Source organism: Pseudorca crassidens, chromosome 18, assembly GCF_039906515.1.
Source record: "Pseudorca crassidens isolate mPseCra1 chromosome 18, mPseCra1.hap1, whole genome shotgun sequence".
Lineage (NCBI taxonomy): Eukaryota > Metazoa > Chordata > Mammalia > Artiodactyla > Delphinidae > Pseudorca > Pseudorca crassidens.
The window spans coordinates 92,695-106,096 of NC_090313.1; positions in this window are offsets into that span (position 1 = coordinate 92,695).

Here is a 13,402-nt window from a genome sequence, read left to right on the forward strand (position 1 = left end):
TCCCCTAATCCTAACCCGTATGCTGACACTCACCCGCGCCCTCACACGTACGCTCCCCCTAAAGCGTTGTCGTGCCCTCACCTGGACCCTAAACCGTCCCCGTCCCCAACCCTAACCCTAGCCCGAACCCTTACCCTAACCCTTCCCAGAAGCCTGACCCTCACCCGTCCCCTAATCCTAACCCGTACGCTGACACTCACCCGCGCCCTCACACGTACCCTCCCCCTAAAGCGTTGTCGTGCCCTCACCTGGACCCTAAACCGTCCCCGTCCCCTAACCCTAACCCTAGCCCGAACCCTAACCCTAACACTTCCCCGAAGCCTGACCCGCACCCGTCCCCTAATCCTAACCCGTACGCTGACACTCACCCGCGCCCTCACACGTACGCTCCCCCTAAAGCGTTGTCGTGCCATCACCTGGACCCTAAACCGTCCCCGTCCCCCAACCCTAAACCTAGCCCGAACCCTACCCCTAACCCTTCCCCGAAGCCTGACCCGCACCCGTCCCCTAATCCTAACCCGTACGCTGACACTCACCCGCGCCCTCACACGTACGCTCCCCCTACAGCGTTGTCGTGCCCTCACCTGGACCCTAAACCGTCCCCGTCCCCTAACCCTAACCCTAGCCCGAACCCTAACCCTAAACCTTCCCCGAAGCCTGACCCTCACCCGTCCCCTAATCCTAACCCGTACGCTGACACTCACCCGCGCCCTCACACGTACGCTCCCCCTAAAGCGTTGTCGTGCCCTCACCTGGACCCTAAACCGTCCCCGTCCCCTAACCCTAACCCTAGCCCGAACCCTAACCCTAACACTTCCCCGAAGCCTGACCCTCACCCGTCCCCTAATCCTAACCCGTACGCTGACACTCACCCGCGCCCTCACACGTACGCTCCCCCTAAAGCGTTGTCGTGCCCTCACCTGGACCCTAAACCGTCCCCGTCCCCTAACCCTAACCCTAGTCCGAACCCTAACCCTAACCCTTCCCCGAAGCCTGACCCTCACTCGTCCCCTAATCCTAATCCGTACGCTGACACTCTCCCGCGCCCTCACACGTACGCTCCCCCTAAAGCGTTGTCGTGCCCTCACCTGGACCCTAAACCATCCCCGTCACCTAACCCTAACCCTAGCCCGAACCCTAACCCTAACCCTTCCCCGAAGCCTGACCCTCACCCGTCCCCAATCCTAACCCGTACGCTGACACTCACCCGTGCCATCACACGTACGCTCCCCCTAAAGCGTTGTCGTGCCCTCACCTGGACCCTAAACCGTCCCCGTCCCCTAACCCTAACCCTAGCCCGAACCCTAACCCTAACCCTTCCCCGAAGCCTGACCCTCACCCGTCCCCAATCCTAACCCGTACGCTGACACTCACCCGCGCCCTCACACGTACGCTCCCCCTAAAGCGTTGTCGTGCCCTCACCTGGACCCTAAACCGTCCCCGTCCCCTAACCCTAACCGTAGCCCGAACCCTAATCCTAACCCTTCCCCGAAGCCTGACCCTCACCCGTCCCCAATCCTAACCCGTACGCTGACACTCACCCGCGCCCTCACACGTACGCTCCCCCTAAAGCGTTGTCGTGCCCTCACCTTGACCCTAAACCGTCCCCGTCCCCTAACCCTAACCCTAGCCCGAACCCTAACCCTAACCCTTCCCTGAAGCCTGACCCTCACCCGGCCCCTAATCCTAACCCGGACGCTGACACTCACCCGCGCCCTCACACGTACGCTCCCCCTAAAGCGTTGTCGTGCCCTCACCTAGACCCTAAACCGTCCCCGTCACCTAACCCTATCCCTAGCCCGAACCCTAACCCTAACCCTTCCCCGAAGCCTGACCCTCACCCGTCCCCTAATCCTAACCCGTACGCTGACACTCACCCGCGCCCTCACACGTACGCTCCCCCTAAAGCGTTGTCGTGCCCTCACCTGGACCCTAAACCGTCCCCGTCCCCTAACCCTAACCCTAGCCCGAACCCTAACCCTAACCCTTCCCCGAAGCCTGACCCTCACCCGTCCCCTAATCCTAACCCGTACGCTGACACTCACCCGCGCCCTCACACGTACGCTCCCCCTAAAGCGTTGTCGTGCCCTCACCTGGACCCTAAACCGTCCCCGTCCCCAACCCTAACCCTAGCCCGAACCCTTACCCTAACCCTTCCCAGAAGCCTGACCCTCACCCGTCCCCTAATCCTAACCCGTACGCTGACACTCACCCGCGCCCTCACACGTACGCTCCCCGTAAAGCGTTGTCGTGCCCTCACCTGGGCCCTAAACCGTCCCCGTCCCCTAACCCTAACCCTAGCCCGAACCCTAACCCTAACCCTTCCCCGAAGCCTGACCCTCACCCGTCACCTAATCCTAAGCCGTACGCTGACAGTCACCTGCGCCCTCACACGTACGCTCCCCCTAAAGCGTTGTCGTGCCCTCACCTGGACCCTAAACCGTCCCCGTCCCCTAACCCTAACCCTAGCCCGAACCCTAACCCTAACACTTCCCCGAAGCCTGACCCTCACCCGTCCTCTAATCCTAACCCGTACGCTGACACTCACGTGCGCCCTCACACGTACGCTCCCCCTAAAGCGTTGTCGTGCCCTCACCTGGACCCTAAACCGTCCCCGTCCCCTAACCCTAACCCTAGCCCGAACCCTAACCCTAACCCTTCCCCGAAGCCTGACCCTCACCCGTCCCCAATCCTAACCCGTAGGCTGACACTCACCCGCGCCCTCACACGTACGCTCCCCCTAAAGCGTTGTCGTGCCCTCACCTGGACCCTAAACCGTCCGCGTCCCCTAACCCTAACCCTAGCCCGAACCCTAACCCTAATCCTTCCCCGAAGCCTCACCCTCACCCGTCCCCTAATCCTAACCCGTACGCTGACACTCACCCGCGCCCTCACACGTACGCTCCCCCTAAAGTGTTGTCGTGCCCTCACCTGGACCCTAAACCGTCCCCGTCCCCAACCCTAACCCTAGCCCGAACCCTTACCCTAACCCTTCCCAGAAGCCTGACCCTCACCCGTCCCCTAATCCTAACCCGTACGCTGACACTCACCCGCGCCCTCACACGTACGCTCCCCCTAAAGCGTTGTCGTGCCCTCACCTGGGCTCTAAACCGTCCCCATCCCCTAACCCTAACCCTAGCCCAAACCCTAACCCTAACCCTTCCCCGAAGCCTGACACTCACCTGTAACCTAATCCTAACCCGTACGCTGACAGTCACCCGCGCCCTCACACGTACGCTCCCCCTAAAGCGTTCTCGTGCCCTCACCTGGACACTAAACCGTCCCCGTCCCCTAACCCTAACCCTAGCCCGAACCCTAACCCTAACCCTTCCCCGAAGCCTGACCCTCACCCGTCCCCTAATCCTAACCCGTACGCTGACACTCACCCGCGCCCTCACACATATGCTCCCCCTAAAGCGTTGTCGTGCCTTCACCTGGACCCTAAACCGTCCCCGTCCCCTAACCCTAACCCTAGCCCGAGCCCTAACCCTAACCCTTCCCCGAAGCCTGACCCTCACCCGTCCCCTAATCCTAACCCGTACGCTGACACTCACCCGCGCCCTCACACGTACGCTCCCCCTAAAGCGTTGTCGTGCCCTCACCTGGGCCCTAAACCGTCCCCGTCCCCTAACCCTAGCCCGAACCCTAACCCTAACCCTTCCCCGAAGCCTGACCCACACCCGTCCCCTAATCCTAACCCGTACGCTGACACTCACCCGCGCCCTCACACGTACGCTACCCCTAAAGCATTGTCGTGCCCTCACCTGGACCCTAAACCGTCCCCGTCCCCTAACCCTAACCCTAGCCCGAACCCTAACCCTAACCCTTCCCCGAAGCCTGACCCTCACCCGTCCCCTAATCCTAACCCGTACGCTGACACTCACCCGCGCCCTCACACGTACGCTCCCCCTAAAGCGTTGTCGTGCCCTCACCTGGACCCTAAACCGTCCCCGTCCCCTAACCCTAACCCTAGCCCGAACCCTAACCCTAACATTTCCCCGAAGCGTGACCCTCACCCGTCCCCTAATCCTAACCCGTACGCTGACACTCACCCGCGCCCTCACACGTACGCTCCCCCTAAAGCGTTGTCGTGCTCTCACCTGGGCCCTAAACCGTCCCCGTCCCCTAACCCTAACCCTAGCCCGAACCCTAACCCTAACCCTTCCCCGAAGCCTGACCCTCACCCGTCCCCTAATCCTAACCCGTACGCTGACACTCACCCGCGCCCTCACACGGACGCTCCCCCTAAAGCGTTGTCTTGCCCTCACCTGGACCCTAAACCGTCCCCGTCCCCTAACCCTAACCCTAGCCCGAACCCTAACCCTAACCCTTCCCCGAAGCCTGACCCTCACCCGTCCCCTAATCCTAACCCGTACGCTGACACTAACCCGCGCCCTCACATGTACGCTCCCCCTAAAGCGTTGTCGTGCCCTCACCTGGACCCTAAACCGTCCCCGTCCCCTAACCCTAACCCTAGCCCGAACCCTAACCCTAACCCTTCCCCGAAGCCTGACCCTCACCCGTCCCCTAATCCTAACCCGTACGCTGACACTCACGCGCGCCCTCACACGTACGCTCCCCCTAAAGCGTTGTCGTGCCCTCACCTGGACCCTAAACCGTCCCCGTCCCCTAACCCTAACCCTAGCCCGAACCCTAACCCTAACACTTCCCCGAAGCCTGACCCTCACCCGTCCCCTAATCCTAACCCGTACGCTGACACTCACGTGCGCCCTCACACGTACGCTCCCCCTAAAGCGTTGTCGTGCCCTCACCTGGACCCTAAACCGTCCCCGTCCCCTAACCCTAACCCTAGCCCGAACCCTAACCCTAACCCTTCCCCGAAGTCTGACCCTCACACGTCCCCAATCCTAACCCGTACGCTGACACTCACCCGCGCCCTCACACGTACGCTCCCCCTAAAGCGTTTTCGTGCCCTCACCTGGACCCTAAACCGTCCCCGTCCCCTAACCCTAACCCTAGCCCGAACCCTAACCCTAACCCTTCCCCGAAGCCTGACCCTCACCCGTCCCCTAATCCTAACCCGTACGCTGACACTCACCCGCGCCCTCACACGTACGCTCCCCCTAAAGCGTTGTCGTGCCCTCACCTGGACCCTAAACCGTCCCCGTCCCCTAACCCTAACCCTAGCCCGAACCCTAACCCTAACCCTTCCCCGAAGCCTCACACTCACCCGTCCCCTAATCCTAACCCGTACGCTGACACTCACCCGCGCCCTCACACGTACGCTCCCCCTAAAGTGTTGTCGTGCCCTCACCTCGACCCTAAACCGTCCCCGTCCCCAACCCTAACCCTAGCCCGAACCCTTACCCTAACCCTTCCCAGAAGCCTGACCCTCACCCGTCCCCTAATCCTAACCCGTACGCTGACACTCACCCGCGCCCTCACACGTACGCTCCCCCTAAAGCGTTGTCGTGCCCTCACCTGGGCCCTAAACCTTCCCCATCCCCTAACCCTAACCCTAGCCCAAACCCTAACCCTAACCCTTCCCCGAAGCCTGACACTCACCCGTCACCTAATCCTAACCCGTACGCTGACAGTCACCCGCGCCCTCACACGTACGCTCCCCCTAAAGCGTTGTCGTGCCCTCACCTGGACCCTAAACCGTCCCCGTCCCCTAACCCTAACCCTAGCCCGAACCCTAACCCTAACCCTTCCCCGAAGCCTGACCCTCACCCGTCCCCTAATCCTAACCCGTACGCTGACACTCACCCGCGCCCTCACACGTACGCTCCCCCTAAAGCGTTGTCGTGCCTTCACCTGGACCCTAAACCGTCCCCGTCCCCTAACCCTAACCCTAGCCCGAGCCCTAACCCTAACCCTTCCCCGAAGCCTGACCCTCACCCGTCCCCTAATCCTAACCCGTACGCTGACACTCACCCGCGCCCTCACACGTACGCTCCCCCTAAAGCGTTGTCGTGCCCTCACCTGGGCCCTAAACCGTCCCCGTCCCCTAACCCTAGCCCGAACCCTAACCCTAACCCTTCCCCGAAGCCTGACCCACACCCGTCCCCTAATCCTAACCCGTACGCTGACACTCACCCGCGCCCTCACACGTACGCTACCCCTAAAGCGTTGTCGTGCCCTCACCTGGACCCTAAACCGTCCCCGTCCCCTAACCCTAAACCTAGCCCGAACCCTAACCCTAACCCTTCCCCGAAGCCTGACCCTCACCCGTCCCCTAATCCTAACCCGTACGCTGACACTCACCCGCGCCCTCACACGTACGCTCCCCCTAAAGCGTTGTCGTGCCCTCACCTGGACCCTAAACCGTCCCCGTCCCCTAACCCTAACCCTAGCCCGAACCCTAACCCTAACATTTCCCCGAAGCGTGACCCTCACCCGTCCCCTAATCCTAACCCGTACGCTGACACTCACCCGCGCCCTCACACGTACGCTCCCCCTAAAGCGTTGTCGTGCTCTCACCTGGGCCCTAAACCGTCCCCGTCCCCTAACCCTAACCCTAGCCCGAACCCTAACCCTAACCCTTCCCCGAAGCCTGACCCTCACCCGTCCCCTAATCCTAACCCGTACGCTGACACTCACCCGCGCCCTCACACGTACGCTCCCCCTAAAGCGTTGTTGTGCCCTCACCTGGACCCTAAACCGTCCCCGTCCCCTAACCCTAACCCTAGCCCGAACCCTAACCCTAACCCTTCCCCGAAGCCTGACCCTCACCCGTCCCCTAATCCTAACCCGTACGCTGACACTCACCCGCGCCCTCACACGTACGCTCCCCCTAAAGTGTTGTCGTGCCCTCACCTGGGCCCTAAACCGTCCCCGTCCCCTAACCCTAACCCTAGCCCGAACCCTAACACTAACACTTCCCCGAAGCCTGACCCTCACCCGTCCCCTAATCCTAACCCGTACGCTGACACTCACCCGCGCCCTCACATGTACGCTCCCCCTAAAGCGTTGTCGTGCCCTCACCTGGACCCTAAACCGTCCCCATCCCCTAACCCTAACCCTAGCCCGAACCCTAACCCTAACCCTTCCCCGAAGCCTGACCCTCACCCGTCCCCTAATCCTAACCCGTACGCTGACACTCACGCGCGCCCTCACACGTACGCTCCCCCTAAAGCGTTGTCGTGCCCTCACCTGGACCCTAAACCGTCCCCGTCCCCTAACCCTAACCCTAGCCCGAACCCTAACCCTAACCCTTCCCCGAAGCCTCACCCTCACCCGTCCCCTAATCCTAACCCGTACGCTGACACTCAACCGCGCCCTCACACGTACGCTCCCCCTAAAGCGTTGTCGTGCTCTCACCTGGGCCCTAAACCGTCCCCGTCCCCTAACCCTAACCCTAGCCCGAACCCTAACCCTAACCCTTCCCCGAAGCCTGACCCTCACCCGTCCCCTAATCCTAACCCGTACGCTGACACTCACCCGCGCCCTCACACGTACGCTCCCCCTAAAGCGTTGTCGTGCCCTCACCTGGACCCTAAACCGTCCCCGTCCCCTAACCCTAACCCTAGCCCGAACCCTAACCCTAACCCTTCCCCGAAGCCTGACCCTCACCCGTCCCCTAATCCTAACCCGTACGCTGACACTAACCCGCGCCCTCACATGTACGCTCCCCCTAAAGCGTTGTCGTGCCCTCACCTGGACCCTAAACCGTCCCCGTCCCCTAACCCTAACCCTAGCCCGAACCCTAACCCTAACCCTTCCCCGAAGCCTGACCCTCACCCGTCCCCTAATCCTAACCCGTACGCTGACACTCACCCGCGCCCTCACACGTACGCTCCCCCTAAAGCGTTGTCGTGCCCTCACCTGGACCCTAAACCGTCCCCGTCCCCTAACCCTAACCCTAGCCCGAACCCTAACCCTAACCCTTCCCCGAAGCCTCACACTCACCCGTCCCCTAATCCTAACCCGTACGCTGACACTCACCCGCGCCCTCACACGTACGCTCCCCCTAAAGTGTTGTCGTGCCCTCACCTCGACCCTAAACCGTCCCCGTCCCCAACCCTAACCCTAGCCCGAACCCTTACCCTAACCCTTCCCATAAGCCTGACCCTCACCCGTCCCCTAATCCTAACCCGTACGCTGACACTCACCCGCGCCCTCACACGTACGCTCCCCCTAAAGAGTTGTCGTGCCCTCACCTGGGCCCTAAACCGTCCCCGTCCCCTAACCCTAGCCCGAACCCTAACCCTAACCCTTCCCCGAAGCCTGACCCTCACCCGTCCCCTAATCCTAACCCGTACGCTGACAGTCACCCGCGCCCTCACACGTACGCTCCCCCTAAAGCGTTGTCGTGCCCTCACCTGGGCCCTAAACCGTCCCCGTCCCCTAACCCTAACCCTAGCCCGAACCCTAACCCTAACCCTTCCCCGAAGCCTCACACTCACCCGTCCCCTAATCCTAACCCGTACGCTGACACTCACCCGCGCCCTCACACGTACGCTCCCCCTAAAGTGTTGTCGTGCCCTCACCTCGACCCTAAACCGTCCCCGTCCCCAACCCTAACCCTAGCCCGAACCCTTACCCTAACCCTTCCCATAAGCCTGACCCTCACCCGTCCCCTAATCCTAACCCGTACGCTGACACTCACCCGCGCCCTCACACGTACGCTCCCCCTAAAGAGTTGTCGTGCCCTCACCTGGGCCCTAAACCGTCCCCGTCCCCTAACCCTAGCCCGAACCCTAACCCTAACCCTTCCCCGAAGCCTGACCCTCACCCGTCCCCTAATCCTAACCCGTACGCTGACAGTCACCCGCGCCCTCACACGTACGCTCCCCCTAAAGCGTTGTCTTGCCCTCACCTGGACCCTAAACCGTCCCCGTCCGCTAACCCTAACCCTAGCCCGAACCCTAACCCTAACCCTTCCCCGAAGCCTGACCCTCACCCGTCCCCTAATCCTAACCCGTACGCTGACACTAACCCGCGCCCTCACATGTACGCTCCCCCTAAAGCGTTGTCGTGCCCTCACCTGGACCCTAAACCGTCCCCGTCCCCTAACCCTAACCCTAGCCCGAACCCTAACCCTAACCCTTCCCCGAAGCCTGACCCTCACCCGTCCCCTAATCCTAACCCGTACGCTGACACTCACGCGCGCCCTCACACGTACGCTCCCCCTAAAGCGTTGTCGTGCCCTCACCTGGACCCTAAACCGTCCCCGTCCCCTAACCCTAACCCTAGCCCGAACCCTAACCCTAACACTTCCCCGAAGCCTGACCCTCACCCGTCCCCTAATCCTAACCCGTACGCTGACACTCACGTGCGCCCTCACACGTACGCTCCCCCTAAAGCGTTGTCGTGCCCTCACCTGGACCCTAAACCGTCCCCGTCCCCTAACCCTAACCCTAGCCCGAACCCTAACCCTAACCCTTCCCCGAAGTCTGACCCTCACCCGTCCCCAATCCTAACCCGTACGCTGACACTCACCCGCGCCCTCACACGTACGCTCCCCCTAAAGCGTTTTCGTGCCCTCACCTGGACCCTAAACCGTCCCCGTCCCCTAACCCTAACCCTAGCCCGAACCCTAACCCTAACCCTTCCCCGAAGCCTGACCCTCACCCGTCCCCTAATCCTAACCCGTACGCTGACACTCACCCGCGCCCTCACACGTACGCTCCCCCTAAAGCGTTGTCGTGCCCTCACCTGGACCCTAAACCGTCCCCGTCCCCTAACCCTAACCCTAGCCCGAACCCTAACCCTAACCCTTCCCCGAAGCCTCACACTCACCCGTCCCCTAATCCTAACCCGTACGCTGACACTCACCCGCGCCCTCACACGTACGCTCCCCCTAAAGTGTTGTCGTGCCCTCACCTCGACCCTAAACCGTCCCCGTCCCCAACCCTAACCCTAGCCCGAACCCTTACCCTAACCCTTCCCAGAAGCCTGACCCTCACCCGTCCCCTAATCCTAACCCGTACGCTGACACTCACCCGCGCCCTCACACGTACGCTCCCCCTAAAGCGTTGTCGTGCCCTCACCTGGGCCCTAAACCTTCCCCATCCCCTAACCCTAACCCTAGCCCAAACCCTAACCCTAACCCTTCCCCGAAGCCTGACACTCACCCGTCCCCTAATCCTAACCCGTACGCTGACACTCACCCGCGCCCTCACACGTACGCTCCCCCTAAAGCGTTGTCGTGCCCTCACCTGGGCTCTAAACCGTCCCCATCCCCTAACCCTAACCCTAGCCCAAACCCTAACCCTAACCCTTCCCCGAAGCCTGACACTCACCTGTAACCTAATCCTAACCCGTACGCTGACAGTCACCCGCGCCCTCACACGTACGCTCCCCCTAAAGCGTTCTCGTGCCCTCACCTGGACACTAAACCGTCCCCGTCCCCTAACCCTAACCCTAGCCCGAACCCTAACCCTAACCCTTCCCCGAAGCCTGACCCTCACCCGTCCCCTAATCCTAACCCGTACGCTGACACTCACCCGCGCCCTCACACATATGCTCCCCCTAAAGCGTTGTCGTGCCTTCACCTGGACCCTAAACCGTCCCCGTCCCCTAACCCTAACCCTAGCCCGAGCCCTAACCCTAACCCTTCCCCGAAGCCTGACCCTCACCCGTCCCCTAATCCTAACCCGTACGCTGACACTCACCCGCGCCCTCACACGTACGCTCCCCCTAAAGCGTTGTCGTGCCCTCACCTGGGCCCTAAACCGTCCCCGTCCCCTAACCCTAGCCCGAACCCTAACCCTAACACTTCCCCGAAGCCTGACCCACACCCGTCCCCTAATCCTAACCCGTACGCTGACACTCACCCGCGCCCTCACACGTACGCTACCCCTAAAGCGTTGTCGTGCCCTCACCTGGACCCTAAACCGTCCCCGTCCCCTAACCCTAACCCTAGCCCGAACCCTAACCCTAACCCTTCCCCGAAGCCTGACCCTCACCCGTCCCCTAATCCTAACCCGTACGCTGACACTCACCCGCGCCCTCACACGTACGCTCCCCCTAAAGCGTTGTCGTGCCCTCACCTGGACCCTAAACCGTCCCCGTCCCCTAACCCTAACCCTAGCCCGAACCCTAACCCTAACATTTCCCCGAAGCGTGACCCTCACCCGTCCCCTAATCCTAACCCGTACGCTGACACTCACCCGCGCCCTCACACGTACGCTCCCCCTAAAGCGTTGTCGTGCTCTCACCTGGGCCCTAAACCGTCCCCGTCCCCTAACCCTAACCCTAGCCCGAACCCTAACCCTAACCCTTCCCCGAAGCCTGACCCTCACCCGTCCCCTAATCCTAACCCGTACGCTGACACTCACCCGCGCCCTCACACGGACGCTCCCCCTAAAGCGTTGTCTTGCCCTCACCTGGACCCTAAACCGTCCCCGTCCCCTAACCCTAACCCTAGCCCGAACCCTAACCCTAACCCTTCCCCGAAGCCTGACCCTCACCCGTCCCCTAATCCTAACCCGTACGCTGACACTAACCCGCGCCCTCACATGTACGCTCCCCCTAAAGCGTTGTCGTGCCCTCACCTGGACCCTAAACCGTCCCCGTCCCCTAACCCTAACCCTAGCCCGAACCCTAACCCTAACCCTTCCCCGAAGCCTGACCCTCACCCGTCCCCTAATCCTAACCCGTACGCTGACACTCACGCGCGCCCTCACACGTACGCTCCCCCTAAAGCGTTGTCGTGCCCTCACCTGGACCCTAAACCGTCCCCGTCCCCTAACCCTAACCCTAGCCCGAACCCTAACCCTAACACTTCCCCGAAGCCTGACCCTCACCCGTCCCCTAATCCTAACCCGTACGCTGACACTCACGTGCGCCCTCACACGTACGCTCCCCCTAAAGCGTTGTCGTGCCCTCACCTGGACCCTAAACCGTCCCCGTCCCCTAACCCTAACCCTACCCCGAACCCTAACCCTAACCCTTCCCCGAAGTCTGACCCTCACCCGTCCCCAATCCTAACCCGTACGCTGACACTCACCCGCGCCCTCACACGTACGCTCCCCCTAAAGCGTTTTCGTGCCCTCACCTGGACCCTAAACCGTCCCCGTCCCCTAACCCTAACCCTAGCCCGAACCCTAACCCTAACCCTTCCCCGAAGCCTGACCCTCACCCGTCCCCTAATCCTAACCCGTACGCTGACACTCACCCGCGCCCTCACACGTACGCTCCCCCTAAAGCGTTGTCGTGCCCTCACCTGGACCCTAAACCGTCCCCGTCCCCTAACCCTAACCCTAGCCCGAACCCTAACCCTAACCCTTCCCCGAAGCCTCACACTCACCCGTCCCCTAATCCTAACCCGTACGCTGACACTCACCCGCGCCCTCACACGTACGCTCCCCCTAAAGTGTTGTCGTGCCCTCACCTCGACCCTAAACCGTCCCCGTCCCCAACCCTAACCCTAGCCCGAACCCTTACCCTAACCCTTCCCAGAAGCCTGACCCTCACCCGTCCCCTAATCCTAACCCGTACGCTGACACTCACCCGCGCCCTCACACGTACGCTCCCCCTAAAGCGTTGTCGTGCCCTCACCTGGGCCCTAAACCTTCCCCATCCCCTAACCCTAACCCTAGCCCAAACCCTAACCCTAACCCTTCCCCGAAGCCTGACACTCACCCGTCACCTAATCCTAACCCGTACGCTGTCAGTCACCCGCGCCCTCACACGTACGCTCCCCCTAAAGCGTTGTCGTGCCCTCACCTGGACCCTAAACCGTCCCCGTCCCCTAACCCTAACCCTAGCCCGAACCCTAACCCTAACCCTTCCCCGAAGCCTGACCCTCACCCGTCCCCTAATCCTAACCCGTACGCTGACACTCACCCGCGCCCTCACACGTACGCTCCCCCTAAAGCGTTGTCGTGCCTTCACCTGGACCCTAAACCGTCCCCGTCCCCTAACCCTAACCCTAGCCCGAGCCCTAACCCTAACCCTTCCCCGAAGCCTGACCCTCACCCGTCCCCTAATCCTAACCCGTACGCTGACACTCACCCGCGCCCTCACACGTACGCTCCCCCTAAAGCGTTGTCGTGCCCTCACCTGGGCCCTAAACCGTCCCCGTCCCCTAACCCTAGCCCGAACCCTAACCCTAACCCTTCCCCGAAGCCTGACCCACACCCGTCCCCTAATCCTAACCCGTACGCTGACACTCACCCGCGCCCTCACACGTACGCTACCCCTAAAGCGTTGTCGTGCCCTCACCTGGACCCTAAACCGTCCCCGTCCCCTAACCCTAAACCTAGCCCGAACCCTAACCCTAACCCTTCCCCGAAGCCTGACCCTCACCCGTCCCCTAATCCTAACCCGTACGCTGACACTCACCCGCGCCCTCACACGTACGCTCCCCCTAAAGCGTTGTCGTGCCCTCACCTGGACCCTAAACCGTCCCCGTCCCCTAACCCTAACCCTAGCCCGAACCCTAACCCTAACATTTCCCCGAAGCGTGACCCTCACCCGTCCCCTAATCCTA